Source organism: Coloeus monedula (assembly GCF_965178545.1).
Source record: "Coloeus monedula genome assembly, chromosome: Z".
Taxonomy (NCBI): domain Eukaryota; kingdom Metazoa; phylum Chordata; class Aves; order Passeriformes; family Corvidae; genus Coloeus; species Coloeus monedula.
In genome coordinates this window covers 64390393-64404099 of record NC_138822.1, presented here as the reverse complement: position 1 = coordinate 64404099, position 13707 = coordinate 64390393, and positions in this window count along the sequence as shown.

The window sequence follows — 13707 nt, the reverse complement described above, 5'->3', positions numbered from 1 at the left end:
CTTGTGTGCAGGGCAAGGAGTTGGACTCAATGATTCTTGGAGGTCCTTTCCAACTCAAGATATTCTATAATTCTATGACTTTATGACATTATATTCTTGTAATACAATTTCATAATCATCATAATAAATATTAATAGTATAATTATGTTTACTGTAATTACAGACACCTGATATTAAAATAGTATAAAATAAAAGAAAACATGTGGCATCAAATTCTTAAGCTCAACTAGAAGAAATAAATGATGTTCAAAGTCCAAAGTCAAAGTCCACTTTACTGTCTACTGTTCTTTACTAGGAGACCAGGTAAACACTGCAGAAGCAGGAAAAGGAGCAAAACTCCAACAGATGGGGTTGAAGAAGAGAAATCAGAATATGTCCAACAATGTAGCAACTATCTCTTGCTTTTCCTATTAAAAAATAATTTGCAAAATATACAGAGAAGCTTTATAATTAACTCCTCTACATGGAAAAACTATTGATAATTTCTCTTTCTCAGATCACTTTCCATTTTGAATGGTTGCCATTTTTAGACAGTTACATCACCTACAGATTGTTCTTCAAATTATTTGTTTCATTCTACAATGCTTTTCTATGTCCTTCACAGTTACTTTGTCACAAATCAGCAACATTGATGGAACATTTTAAAAGTTTGAACTTTGGTCCTCACAGATCATCTCTTAAATGTAACAACAAAAAGAATACTTCAATGCCACTGGGACTGTAAGCAAAGTGGTGGGAAGGAGTTTCTTTTCTACCTTTTCTACCCTATGATTTCCCTAGTAAATTTGACCTTCAAATGAGTTGTTAGCTAAGACAGATCATTCCAAGCCAAGGCTGCAATACAAAATCTATGTTGTTATTCCAAAAAGTGTTCTCGTAAGAATCTGTCGTGGTTTGAAGCCAGCTAGGCGCCAAGCCCCATGAAATCTATTATTTGTTCATAAGGGGAAATAAATATTATTGAGGAAAACTGAAAAACTGCAAGGCAAAACAGGTTCAGACTTAAACAGTTGCAGTATAAGGAAAAGTTTATTACTAACAGAATTAAAAGTAAAAAGAAATAGTAAGAAATTAAAGCAAACTCCCCTCTCTTCCAGCACCAGCTCCTTCCCACCGAACCCACATAAGGGAAAAACAAATCATGGGATTTGGTCAGAGTTGCAGTTCTTAGAAGTTTCTCCAATATTACAGAAAAAGAGTTTCTTCTGCTTTAACGTGGTTTTCAAACTGTCACCAGCAACAGTCCCACCTGGAAACAATCTGCTGAGGTGGAAAAATGTCTCTCCCATGAAAATCTCATAGTCTATTCATACTGCAGTCATGGGCCCATAATATGGGTTTTATTCTTTTAAGGATGAGTTATTCTGGCCTGAAAACAAAGGCTCTCTTCTTCAAAATCTCTAAAAGCCTTTCACTGCTTCTATATAACTTGGCATAGGCATTTTCATATCCTCACATGCTGCGCCTGAATTCTCCATCCCCCCATGCACTTCAAATGGATTACAGAGACATACAGTTTGTGATATTGCAGTTTTTACCAGGGCCTGCAGAAAACATTGTTAAGCTATGCTCTAAAAGCACCTCAGCTCTCTTTCCATGCTGGCATCTTGACTTCATCCCATGTGACTTACTTCCCCTTTCTTTCTGACCTTGACATCGCCATGTTAAGGAATTGATCTTGTTCAGGCTTTACACTGGGGAAAGCCTTGCTCCCTTGTATGCTGCTGGCTGCATGGTGTCTTCAGTTTGGTACAAGTTGTGCTGGCCGCAGAGAGGCTCCGCCGGCTCCCGCCTGGTCCGCGGGGACCGCACCGGCCATGTGGAGGAGAGGGGAAGAGGCCCGCTGGTCCCCAGAAGCTGTGCTGGGTGGTTTTAGCTGTGTGGCAGTTCATGGCTATTTTTGGCTGCCTGTGGCTCTGGGATGGTTCCCCCGCTGCCACACGGCGGGCTGTGCCGCTGCACCGGGGGAGGGGAGGCCCAGGCCCACTCCAAGAGATGGACCCCGGGACCCATTTTCCCGCTCGCTCCCCATGGAAAAACCAGAACAAAAGGGGACTTCCTGCACTTGTGCTGTCTTCAAATATGCAAATCGCACGAAGCGCCGTTGGATCAGCAACTTGTCCATTAAATAAGTCTCGACCTACTACAGTATGTTCTACTTGCATCTCTAGTGCTCAGCTTGTTTTGTGGCCATAATGTAGTGCTTTTATTTAATTTGAAGGGCCCCCTTCAAAAATCAGAAATTAAAAAATCAAAATACAGAAGTTCATATACAAAGCCACAGCTCAAATTTGAGTGAGTCATCAACATACTACAGTTGCTGCTCAGTATAAGACTGGACTAAATAATTATTAGGATTCTGCACAGTTGTGCTTTCCCATTTAAAAAGCAAGGAATGATGTTTGCTTTTGTATTCATTAGACTTCATAGACCATATAAAAATTCTGACTCCCATGGATATCAGTAACAAAAAAGCAATGATGACCAAACTCAAATCCGTCACGAATTCAATGAAAATCCTCAATGAGACAAACTTGCCAGTCACTTTTTTTATCATAATTCATAATCTATGTAGCCATATAAAGAAAATAGCATTTGTGACTATGTACTGACTATACACTGCATTCCTTTCCTCATCCATGGTCTTTTCCTTATGTTCATACTGAAAGTTCCTAATCTGGGGGTTATAAATGACCCAGATCCGATATGGAAATGGGCTATTAAAATTTACTGAGAACTCAATAAAAATGGCAAAGCAAAAGGGGACAGCACTGGGAGTGTGGCTGGGCGCCAAAGGCTTGCCCACAAAATGGCGATCCTGCTTTTTATACCCTTGTGGTTGCATCAGCCTAATGCGTATTTATTTATGGTTTTGCATAGTCTTACCTCCGTGTCAATCTTTTGGGAGCCTGCACTTTTCTGTTGCTGTGGCCTTCAGGGTCCTCACTGGTTGGAGTCCTATTCCTTTTATGGTGGTGTCTTCGAAGTCTGGCTGGCAGCAGCCCATCCATTTGCAAACCTCACAGAACTGATATTACAACATGCAAACCTAACAGCTCCGCAAAACCAACCCTTACAACCAGACCACCCCAGCAACATTAAACATTTCAGCATACCCTATCACCTTGATATTTCCCCTGGGAAAATATCATAATATCCAACATCACAACTCATAATATTACTCATAATATAACCCATAATTCATACAACATACGGCAAAAGCCAACTCTCAGTAATTCATCTATAACACTGGGGACTCTAACATTTCTTACTAATGCTTTGAACCACTGGTGATTGGTCAGTTTCCTGCTCATCTGTCCAGAGCTATACAGCATACTTTACATGAGGAGAAGGATCAACAAAGCTCTCCTTATGTTCCAAATCTTTTCTATCTGTGACTCCAACTGCTTTTAACTTCTGTTCAGGGTACACTAGTTCAGTCTGAGAATGATGAAAAGATAAAATTGAGGAGAGATTGCAAGAGCAGCTGCATAACAGAAGTGGCTGTGTACTTTTTCTGAGGTGCTTATTATTTGTGGAATATATGACTTGCAGTCAGAAGAATTGCAATATTTTTGCCTCCCTTCTGTCAGATCCAAAAATAAGTAATTGTATTTCACAGCTCATCTTAATACCTCATCCCTACGCAATTTTAACATGACTTTAGTTATAAGGTGGAATGGTGGAAATACACTCAACTTTTAAAAAAAAATCGTACAGATTAAAGGTCAATACAGATATTGTCAATGAACAGACACCACACTAATATGCAATCCCCGTTCAAGTTTTTATCTATACCTTGTATTAATTACCTTTAGAGGGAAGGAAAGAAAATTTTGACATTGGTATATTCAAACAGATAATCCTTGAAATTACTAAAGTCTTCAAAACTGTTATCCAGACAAGACTAAGAATTGCTGTTCAGAATTACTCCCAGGTCTTCCCACATTTATGGCAATAAAGTTCCAGCCACTCTTGATTCTGTACCTTCATTATTTGGCTCTTCGATTTTTTTTAGCTGGAAGCTGCAATACCACAGATGTAGTATTAGACAAGCAAAATACTCTGCTATCCAGGACGAAGAATGAGGCCACTCCAGAATGTAAGAAGGCATCAGGAGAAGGGATAAAGAATGCCTTAAGAATTAGTAATTACAATATGAAAGTGGTGTCTTAAAAAAGGAATTCCATTACTGTCACTGGTGATGACATGAAATGTTTGACTGCTTATCTCAGAATTTTGCAGAATCTATTTAACTTTGACAGGTGTGATTAACTTTTAAATCTCTTGCCTTCCATGTGTTTAAGAGTTTCTTTGATACCTTTATATTTAAGCAAATATGAAATTGCCCTTGAGAATATGACTTAATTATTTTCATTCAGCTACATCACTGTAGTAGTAATTGGTTTTAAGTAAAACTAATTTATCTCCCCAGAGTACGTCAGAGTAGTTTGTGCTTTGGGAATCTTTAGTAGTTGACCTAAATTGGATGGGTACACACAGAACAGACAGAAACATTATTAAAGTGATATTCAGAAACATAGTTTGTACACTGCCTGGTTTATGTCTTTGGGATTTCTCTCTTGATTTCTCTCAACACCTAATGAACTTTCCTGCAATAACATATATTTTCTGTGATTTTTAGTGTACATTTGCAGTTTTAGGTTGGTTCTTTTTGCCTAGTTTGAGTGAGAAAATGCACTCACAGATGCAATTTAAGAAGCAGGATCACTGCTTTCATACAAGTAAATCTTATGACTGAGAGCTGGTAACAGGCTTCTTAGCAAAGAGTTTTTAAATGAGCATCATCACTTCTCGTTGAGATTTGAGGGAAGGAGATAAGATTTGTGTATCAGCTGGTTTTAGCATGCTCAGCCAGATGTCAAGGAGACAAGGTCATTCTGGCTGGCTACCCTGAAAGAGGGAATAAGTGAGCCTTACAGACTGAGATTGCTACTAGCCCTTCATTATGCCAATGAAAAAAATTATGTGGTCTCTCTTGAGACTTTTCATATACTGTAAGTTTAGTTAAGTGTGCCTGCATTACAGTTGCTGGTGCCATCTGGGAGAGAACAGCTCACTTCCACACCCCTAAGTTATCTTAGCCTATAAAGGCTTAGGCACATGCAATCTGACTAGTGGAAATGATCCATAATATATCACAAACTGAGATTGGAAATTATTTGGAACAGTGCAATCTCATGTGGGACAAAAATATACTAGTGACCTGTGCTGGCTTTGGCTGGGGTAGAGTTAATTTTTTTCACAGTGGCTGGCATGGGGATGTGTTTTGGAGTTGTGCTGAACACAGAGCTGAGAATATAGAGGGTTTTTTTTTTGTCACTGAACAGTTCTTACACAGCACCAAGCCCTTTTCTACTTCTCGTACTGCCACACTGGTGACGATGCTGAGGGTGCCTGGGACATTGGAAGGAGACACAGCCAGGACAGGTGACCCCAACTGACCAAAGGGATATTCCAGACCCTGTGACATCATGCTCAGTGCATAAAGTGGGGGAAAGAAGAAGGAAGGGGGGAACATTTGGAGTGATGGTTGGTTTTCCCAAGTCACTGTTACATGTGTTAGGGCCCTGCTCTCCTGGAGATGGCTGAACACCTGCCTGCCCATGGGAAGCAGTGAATTCATTCCTTTGTTTTGCTTTGTCTGTGTGCATGACTTTTGCTTTCCGTATTAAGCTCTCTTTATCTCAACCCACAAGTTTTCCAGCTTTTACCCTTCTGATTCTCTGCCAGATCGTGCTGGTGCGGGAGAGAGCAGGTTGCTGTGTGGAGCTTGATTGCTGACTGCTGTTAAACACCAACAGAACCACAACAAAAATTTCACAGCATGTACAATTGAATTTCAGCTCTCAGGAGTGCTCCCTGGCACAGTTCAATTTACTAGTAGGTTTCAAAAAGACAGCTCACAACAGTGAGGTTCTTATGTCCCTTAGAACTCTTTGAGGTAGTTTATTCTGTTAATGTAATTATTAACATAATCTAGACAGTGATGCAAATGTCTCTGTGTTTGAAGAATAGTGGCTACACTTGCTCCCTGTAATAACAATCACTAAGACAAGGGGTGTGTTAAGTAGGTATCACACTGAAAGAAAGATGGAATTGCTTTTTGTTTCTCTCGACATGAAATTGATGGATGTAATTGTTTGTATGAGCAATTCCACACCCTTTCTGTGCAAGGATAGTAGCTACGTGGTATCAAGAGCTTTTTTTCAACATTCCTATTCACACCTGGTTCAGAGTGTGAGAGAACCCGGCAGTCTCTGATGCAGTGACAGTTCTCCAGAGTTTCCTCAAATTTGCAGAAGAAAGAAGGGAAGAAAGCCTAGTCTGAAACATCCTGAATTCTCAAAGGTATTCTGACCAAAAGGAAATGGCTGATATTAAAGAAGTTCAGCTTTTAACTGACTTAAGTATGTCTTTATGATTCATGCCCTTGCTGCTTATCTAAAAGTTAAAAGCATTTGGGGTATTACTGCTAAAGCTGCATTTCGAAGGGAAAAGTATCTTAAAGATGAAAAGGATATACTCAGAATGAATTTTTTTTATTCCCATCTACCTTCTAGACCATCTCCTATTTTCACATGAGCCTACAAATTCTCAAATCAGGAAAAAGTAGAACTAATGAGCTTTCCAGCAGAAACCTTCAATGAGACAGAAGAAGAAATAAAATAATCTTACTTAGGATGCTTTCACTAAGAAAATACTGTAAGAGAGATAAATGTCAAATATAATAAAAATCCAGTTCAACCAAACAGATCAATGGTCTATCTGTGCATTTTTAGTATATCTTAAAATTTTACATGGTACCTAAACTTTGTCTCTTCCTCTTTTCTATTGTTTGTTAGGGGTTTTTTCTCTTTTTTTATTTCTGCTTTCTTTTGGTTTTTTACTGAAGATGAAAAACTTCTCAAGGTTTTCTGAATTTCAAAGATTTCTATAAGGATTTCCTTAAATTTTGTGTGCTTAGCAGTCTTGCAGATCAGGCCTTTCAGATTCTACTTCCTCTATATGCAGCTGTGACTCTGGGCTTGAAACCTCTGTGTGATCCAAATGAGAATGCAGATCAGTGACAGGGAACAAAAGTTCAGAGAAAAGACTTTAAGTGCCTCATTCTTGTCTGAGGTCTTAAATCTGGAGTCAAATGTAGACATCTGAAATATCAATACTGTTAATTATATTTTATTCAGATGAGAAAAACTAATCTGAAAAGACATTCCGGGGGGATGACAAATCGTTAGGCCTTGAGGGTGTTATGTCTCACTCAGAACACAATTACCAGCTCCAAAAGTAGAGGAAATGTAGATGTTACGCTGGCGTATTTGCTCAGTGGACTGCTGTCCTCTGGTTAATTAGTAACAGTTAGAGTGTAGAAATGGAAGAGTTAAGCTTTGGAGATACCGATTCAAATTTCTTCTACAGACACTGAGATTATTCCACATGTTTTCAATAGTTCTCCATACTCATGTGCATGGAGCAGAATTCTGTGAAAGGCAAGCAAGTAGCAACCACTTCAGAAGAGGTGGAAAATAGCTTCCTTCCACTCTTGCTCTGTTGCATGAACCTACCTCAAAAATAAGGAATTTTGACTGAAGGTTTGGAAGGTACAAAGTACTGAATTAGTCTCTTTTTGCACAGACATAAATATTATCTATATGTAGAAGCAACCACATTATGTTGCTGGGCAACACCTGGAACAAAAGGACACTACTGTGCCATGATCCCAGTTGCAAAAAAATAACCACAGCAAAGTGAAGTATTTCCTAAACAAGACAGGACTGTGCTCTCATTCTGTTGCATTTCTAAATTGTAAATGCGGGTTTACAGCCAATTTGCCTCATTAGTAGAAACTTTTGCCCACCCTCTCTTTCATCATGCTTTAAGAAACCACTAGCTGTTACGATGACTTTTGAGTAACTCCTTTCATTGTGGGAAGGGAGATTCTTGTCTAGAATTTACACATTATACTGCTTCCATCCACTGAGGAGGCTCAGTGGAGCAAGCCCAGGTAAGAAGCAAATTTCAGCCCAGATAATTTTATAACAAGACAGCAGAAAAATTCCTTTCATCATAGGCAAATAGGGTGGGTAATCTCTTTGCTGTCTAGTAAGCAAAAAGGGAGACTGTAAATCTTAGAGCAGATGGTAGATTTATGCCCTAGCCGGTATTCTTTTCAGTGGATTTATTACCATATGTGTTACAGTGCGGATACTGTAACACGTGTACCAATCAAGGAGGCCCGTAGAAAAGAAATATACATGGACAGATTCTTGATAGCTGTTTCAGAGATGTTTATTTCCCCAGCCGCATGGCCGGGGCTCTGCCGAGGAACTGCTCAGTCACGGGACCCGAGGGTCCTTCTGCCCGCGCAGGGAACACAAACCAACCCATGGGAACGAGGCTGAGCAGGGACAGGGAAACCCCGTGTCTGTGCCCTCAGGGCCCCTCTGCCAGGACCCCACATCAGGAGGGAGGGCCCCAACATTTCACCTGTTTATTTTTAACAAAAAGAGATTTAAAACTTAACATTGAAAACAACTGGATAAACATAACAAGAACAGTTTCAAAACATACCAAGCCACCTCCTGAGTCTTTAATTGTCCAGACAGATTCTGTGGAACATCTTAGGGCTGACAGAAGGGAGACAGGACTCTCTGGGCATGCTTTGTGGAGAAACTGAGGCAGGAGAGGGTTTAATTTCTTCCCTCTCCCTTTTCATCCCCCACTTGGCATTGGAGAGGAGTTGTAGGGAGAGGGAATTGTATAGGGAAGCCATGGGGTGAAAAACAGATTAGGAATAAACTGGGGATAGGGTGAACTTAGGAAAGGGTTCATATTGGGTATAGGGTAAAAGGGGAAAGTAGGTTGTGGGTAGGGAAGTTGCTGGGATGGATATTGTTTATAATTTTGTGCATAATGGCTGCCTTTGACTGGAATACCTCCAGGCCCAGTAACATTCGCTGCTTGTAAACCCTTCTTTCCTTGCACTATATCAAAATGTGTAACTTCCCCATCTCCTACACTTTGCAGGTAATTTTTAGGGTTATTCCTTTTAATGGCAGTTCTATGGATGAATAAATCTTCCCCTGTATCATCTCGTGTTATAAATCCATTGTTGTTTTTTACATTATACCATTTCACAGTTCCTGTGATTTTCATTGCTACAACTTCTCCTATCACATGCTTGCATGTTTGTCATGGCTGCATGTCCCGCGTGGCTGCTGCCTTACTGACTCCAGTGTCTCAGCCGGGCCCCCACGTTGCGGCTGCTCCGTGCCCTCCAAGCAGCGCTGCTCTGGCGTGTGTCTCGGCTGGGCACAGCTCCACTCCACCGCCACCGCCGCCGGCCACCACCTACACGCTGCCCCTCTCGGCCGGGCGTTCCCGGGGCTCGCTCCACCACGCTCTGCACGGGGCCGGGCGGGCACCGCCGGGTCCCGCTGCTCCCGCCGCGCCTCGCTCCGCCACCGACACTGCGGCTCGCGTGGCTCTGCCCACACGCGGGAACTGCCTCGCTGCTGCTCGCAGAGCGCTCGGTGCACGTGGCCTGGGCCGCACGGTCCCTGAGCCAGGCTTCCCTTCACCAGGACACAGCTGACATTGCTCAACAGTCTCGGTAATTAAATAATATTCACGAAAATATTCTTCCATGGGCATATATATTAACTCAGAAATTAACTGTCTAAACAGTCTTCCAAAAGTCTTTGGTAAGAATTAAATCCCAAGCAACATGGAAAAAGTTCTTAAACAACCATGCCAGGAAGTGTTTCAATTCCTTTTGAGCTTGAATTAAGTTAAAATTTACAAATTGTTGTTCAAGAATCTTTTCAAGTTTAAGATAAATGTCCATGTGTGGCTCTGAGAGCCAAGAGTCTTTCCACAGTTCCTCCATAATTTAGATATGGAACAGCAAAACAAAAACAAGAAGAGAAATCCAGAGTTTCTAGAGTTTACTCACAAATCAGGGATCGGGGATAGTTCTGCTCGCAATTCTCTACCATTAGTTACAGTGCGGATTCTGTAACACGCGTATCAATCAAGGAGGCCCGTAGAAAAGAAATATATATGAACCGATTCTTGATAGATGTTTCAGAGATGTTTATTTCCCCAGCCGCATGGCCGGGGCTCTGCCGAGGAACTGCTCAGTCACGGGACCCGAGGGTCCTTTCCCGCGCAGGGAAACACAAAACAACCAGTGGGGAACGAGGCTGAGCAGGGGCAGGGAAACCCCGTACCTCCCCCCAGGGCCCCTCTGCCAGGAGCCCACGGGAGGGGGGAGGGCCCCAACACATATGTGCTTCTTCAGTTTTTACCATCCTTCTCTTTTGATTACTGATACTACTCTACTGGAACGCAAGAAGGGTTAGGTCTCAGTGTAATCCAAGCCAGGTTCCAAAAGAGCAATAAGCAGTGCACTCATCCCTAACACAACATGGTACCAGACCAAAAGTTTAAATTATATTAAAGAAATTATCAAACTGATTTTTTTCTCCAGTCTTTCATATGCTGTGCCCTGGGATTTGAATTCTCCAAAGAAGTGGGGAAAGGCCAGCACAAGCTTTTAAGAATATTCATGTTAAATTTGCATTAATTTGCATTAATATCAGCATTTAGCTACACATTCAAATCCATAAGACAGCTGACAACTTCAAGAAGTCTTCTTGGGTGCACTGTAAGAGAGGTACCTCCTCTGTGCCTCTTCATTCCAAGCTGCAGTATTATTGCTTCCACTCTTTCTCAGTGTCCTCATCCCCTTCTTGTCTGTGTTGTTCTTTATTCAGGTAGTTGACTTCTACATGTGGGGAAGGAGCAGCCAAAAGGCAAGCACATTCAGCCAAAGATGAATACAAATACATCTTTATATCCATGAAGAAGTATGAGCCTCTCATTAGGTTTCAGAATAAGAAAGAGAATTGGAATATCTCACTGAAAATCAGAAATATTTTTGCAATAAAAGCAGCCCAGAAGAGACCTGTGATTTCCATACCAATTCTAGAATTTTGAGAAGGAGCTCTGTTTGACAACTTATGGCTCAGTGTTCTCCTGCATGCCTTCAAAATGAGGAAAAGGATGGCCAGTATCTAGCCCTTAAAAAACAACTATGGTTGTGGTGCTACCTGTTTTGGGCCATGAAGTGCTCTTAGACAACCCATAAAAGCCATTGCCTTTCCTGGTAGCCACTTGGTTTAGTTTTATTGAAGAAAAGGGACATCCACATTTAGTTATTTTCCCTCAGCAGTAGTCTGGAATGAAAGAGGTTCATTGCACACTACTGATGGCTCATCATGGTTTTTTCTATTCACAGAAAAATCTGAGACTTCTGGATAGTATTGAAAACCTAATAATCAAAGAGTTGTGTGTTTATTTGTTCTGTTTGTCTAGTGTGATGCATGTAAATTCTAAAGTTATGGCAGACATGCTGGAGAGGGCAATCACAGTCCACTCGGATCCGTATCTACTTTACACAGGAGATCAGTCAGAGCCAGTAAAACTTAATAAATACACAATTGGGGCACCCAGTACCAAGACACATTACAGTTTGTATTTAAAGAGACACACTAGATATTTAGAGGTGTCAGAAGAAGAGTTATTCTTCAAGTTTTTTATATTTTTGATGTCTAACATCTGAAAGCACTTGTCATGCCACAGGGTAAATTCTGGCAATAATCAGTCCAAAACACATGGCCTCACCTAAATGGTCTAGATAAACTGAATGCACTATTTCCTATAAATGCATTTTATAAATAATGATAACTTTTAAACAAATTAAAATAACAGAAATGTAAACCACAATTCAAAGTGAAAGCCTGTTGCAGTGGTGCTTAGGAAACCCTCAAGTATACATGTCTCTGCAGACTCCACCATTCAGCATCAGTCCTAGCAATCATCATGACAACTTTCAAGAAACTCAGGTTTGGATGCTAAAAGGCAGGAGCAGAGAAATTTTCCAGCTCTGCAGTTTGTGAAGTTTTTCCTTTCTCAGGCTTTAGCTGAGAAACAGAGAAATCCAGCTTCTCACAGTTTCTCTGTGAGAGCTTTCGTTCTCGTGAGAACTGGATGGACAACAGTTTGTAAGAACGTGAACTATTTCTACACCTGCTATTGTTGCCAGAACACTAGAATTGTTTTCAGTCTTGTGAGAATAATATTTGGAAATGGGTGTCTTACTGCTCGGCCTATCACCTTGAGAGGTGGTGAGTGAATAAGTCAATCATGTAATTTCTTTATTGCGAACTATGCTATAAAAGAGGAGAAATTCATTAAATGAGGTTTTAGCTCTGCTTTGGCCATATCTTTTAACCTGGACCTATGTCGTGATTCACCATTCTCTGGGGATAACAGCAACACTCAGGAACCTTTGACAATCTAGCCACAGTCACACAGCTCAGCAGAAGCATTTACCCTGGTAAATACTGGTTCTTAAATCGATCCTGCTTTGAGTGGACAGTTCTTGATTTTCAGGCCAAGTTTCGTATACCCCTATAGTTTAGAGCAAGACATAACATTTAACAGCCTATAGAAAGAATCTCAGTATGACCTGGACAGTATATTTTCCTGAAAGATACTGCCCGGTCTAGAAGAAGGTGAGAGGTGACTTTTTGAACAAATTGTGAAAAGGACTGCCAAGCCTTATCACATCTTTTCAATGAATGCAAGATTTTTGTTTAACTGATATCTATATGTGCTAATATTTTTTAAGCGTATATTCACACATTGATTATTTCTTTCATTGTTTCTCATTATTGGACCTTACTTTCTTAAACATTGCTCCCTTAGAGCTTTTAGAAACCATACAATTACTGTACTTTGCAAACATATTGCTACCACATGATACTCCTACTGGCAGTGTGCTTATGGGCACTAAATAAATTTTTTAAATTGACATAAAAGTCAACATCTTTTTCAGCAATAATTTCTTCGCTTGTGAAGCATTGAACCAGTCTGCCCAGATAAGTGATGGAGTCCCCACATAGCATGTGGTGCTATGGTTTATTTGATATGGTGATGCTCAGTCAAAAGTTGGGCTCAATGATCTTGGATGTCTTTTCCAACCTTAATAATGATTCTACGGCTGTATGATACAAAGCAATAATATCCATCTTCTTCCTTTTAAGCTACTACAAGTTCTTCTCAAGGTAAATACTACTGGTATTGAGCTTACAGCTAATTTTACCATACTATTATACCATACTATATACTATTACATGATGACTACAGAAACTCTAACCAAATCCACTAAATATACTTTAGGTAACTATCTAGAACAATGCTTGACAGAGCATGGAAGGCACTTCAGAAAGATCTAATAGGGAAATAACACTTCTGAAAATACCAATTTTTACTAGTACTTGTTGCACTTGGGAAGACCTAATTATAAATACTAGGTTTTCCAATTTCTTTCAGTAGATTCTGACAAAAGTATTTAACAATCAATATGGTATTAATTCCCAGGGGAGGAAAAAACTGAAAAGCAATAAGTTAATCATTTCACAAATCATGTATTTTTATTTCCTTTTGAAAAGATACAGAAGTCGAATATATGCTTTTTAGTCAATTTTCATTAGCAGTCTTCTCCAACATACACTATTTTCCTTGGTAAAAGTATCCCTAGCATATAAACAATGCCAAGTGCACTATGCATTTTGGAGGATGTTTTGGAGACAGTTTGATGGTGAGAAAACGATGGGA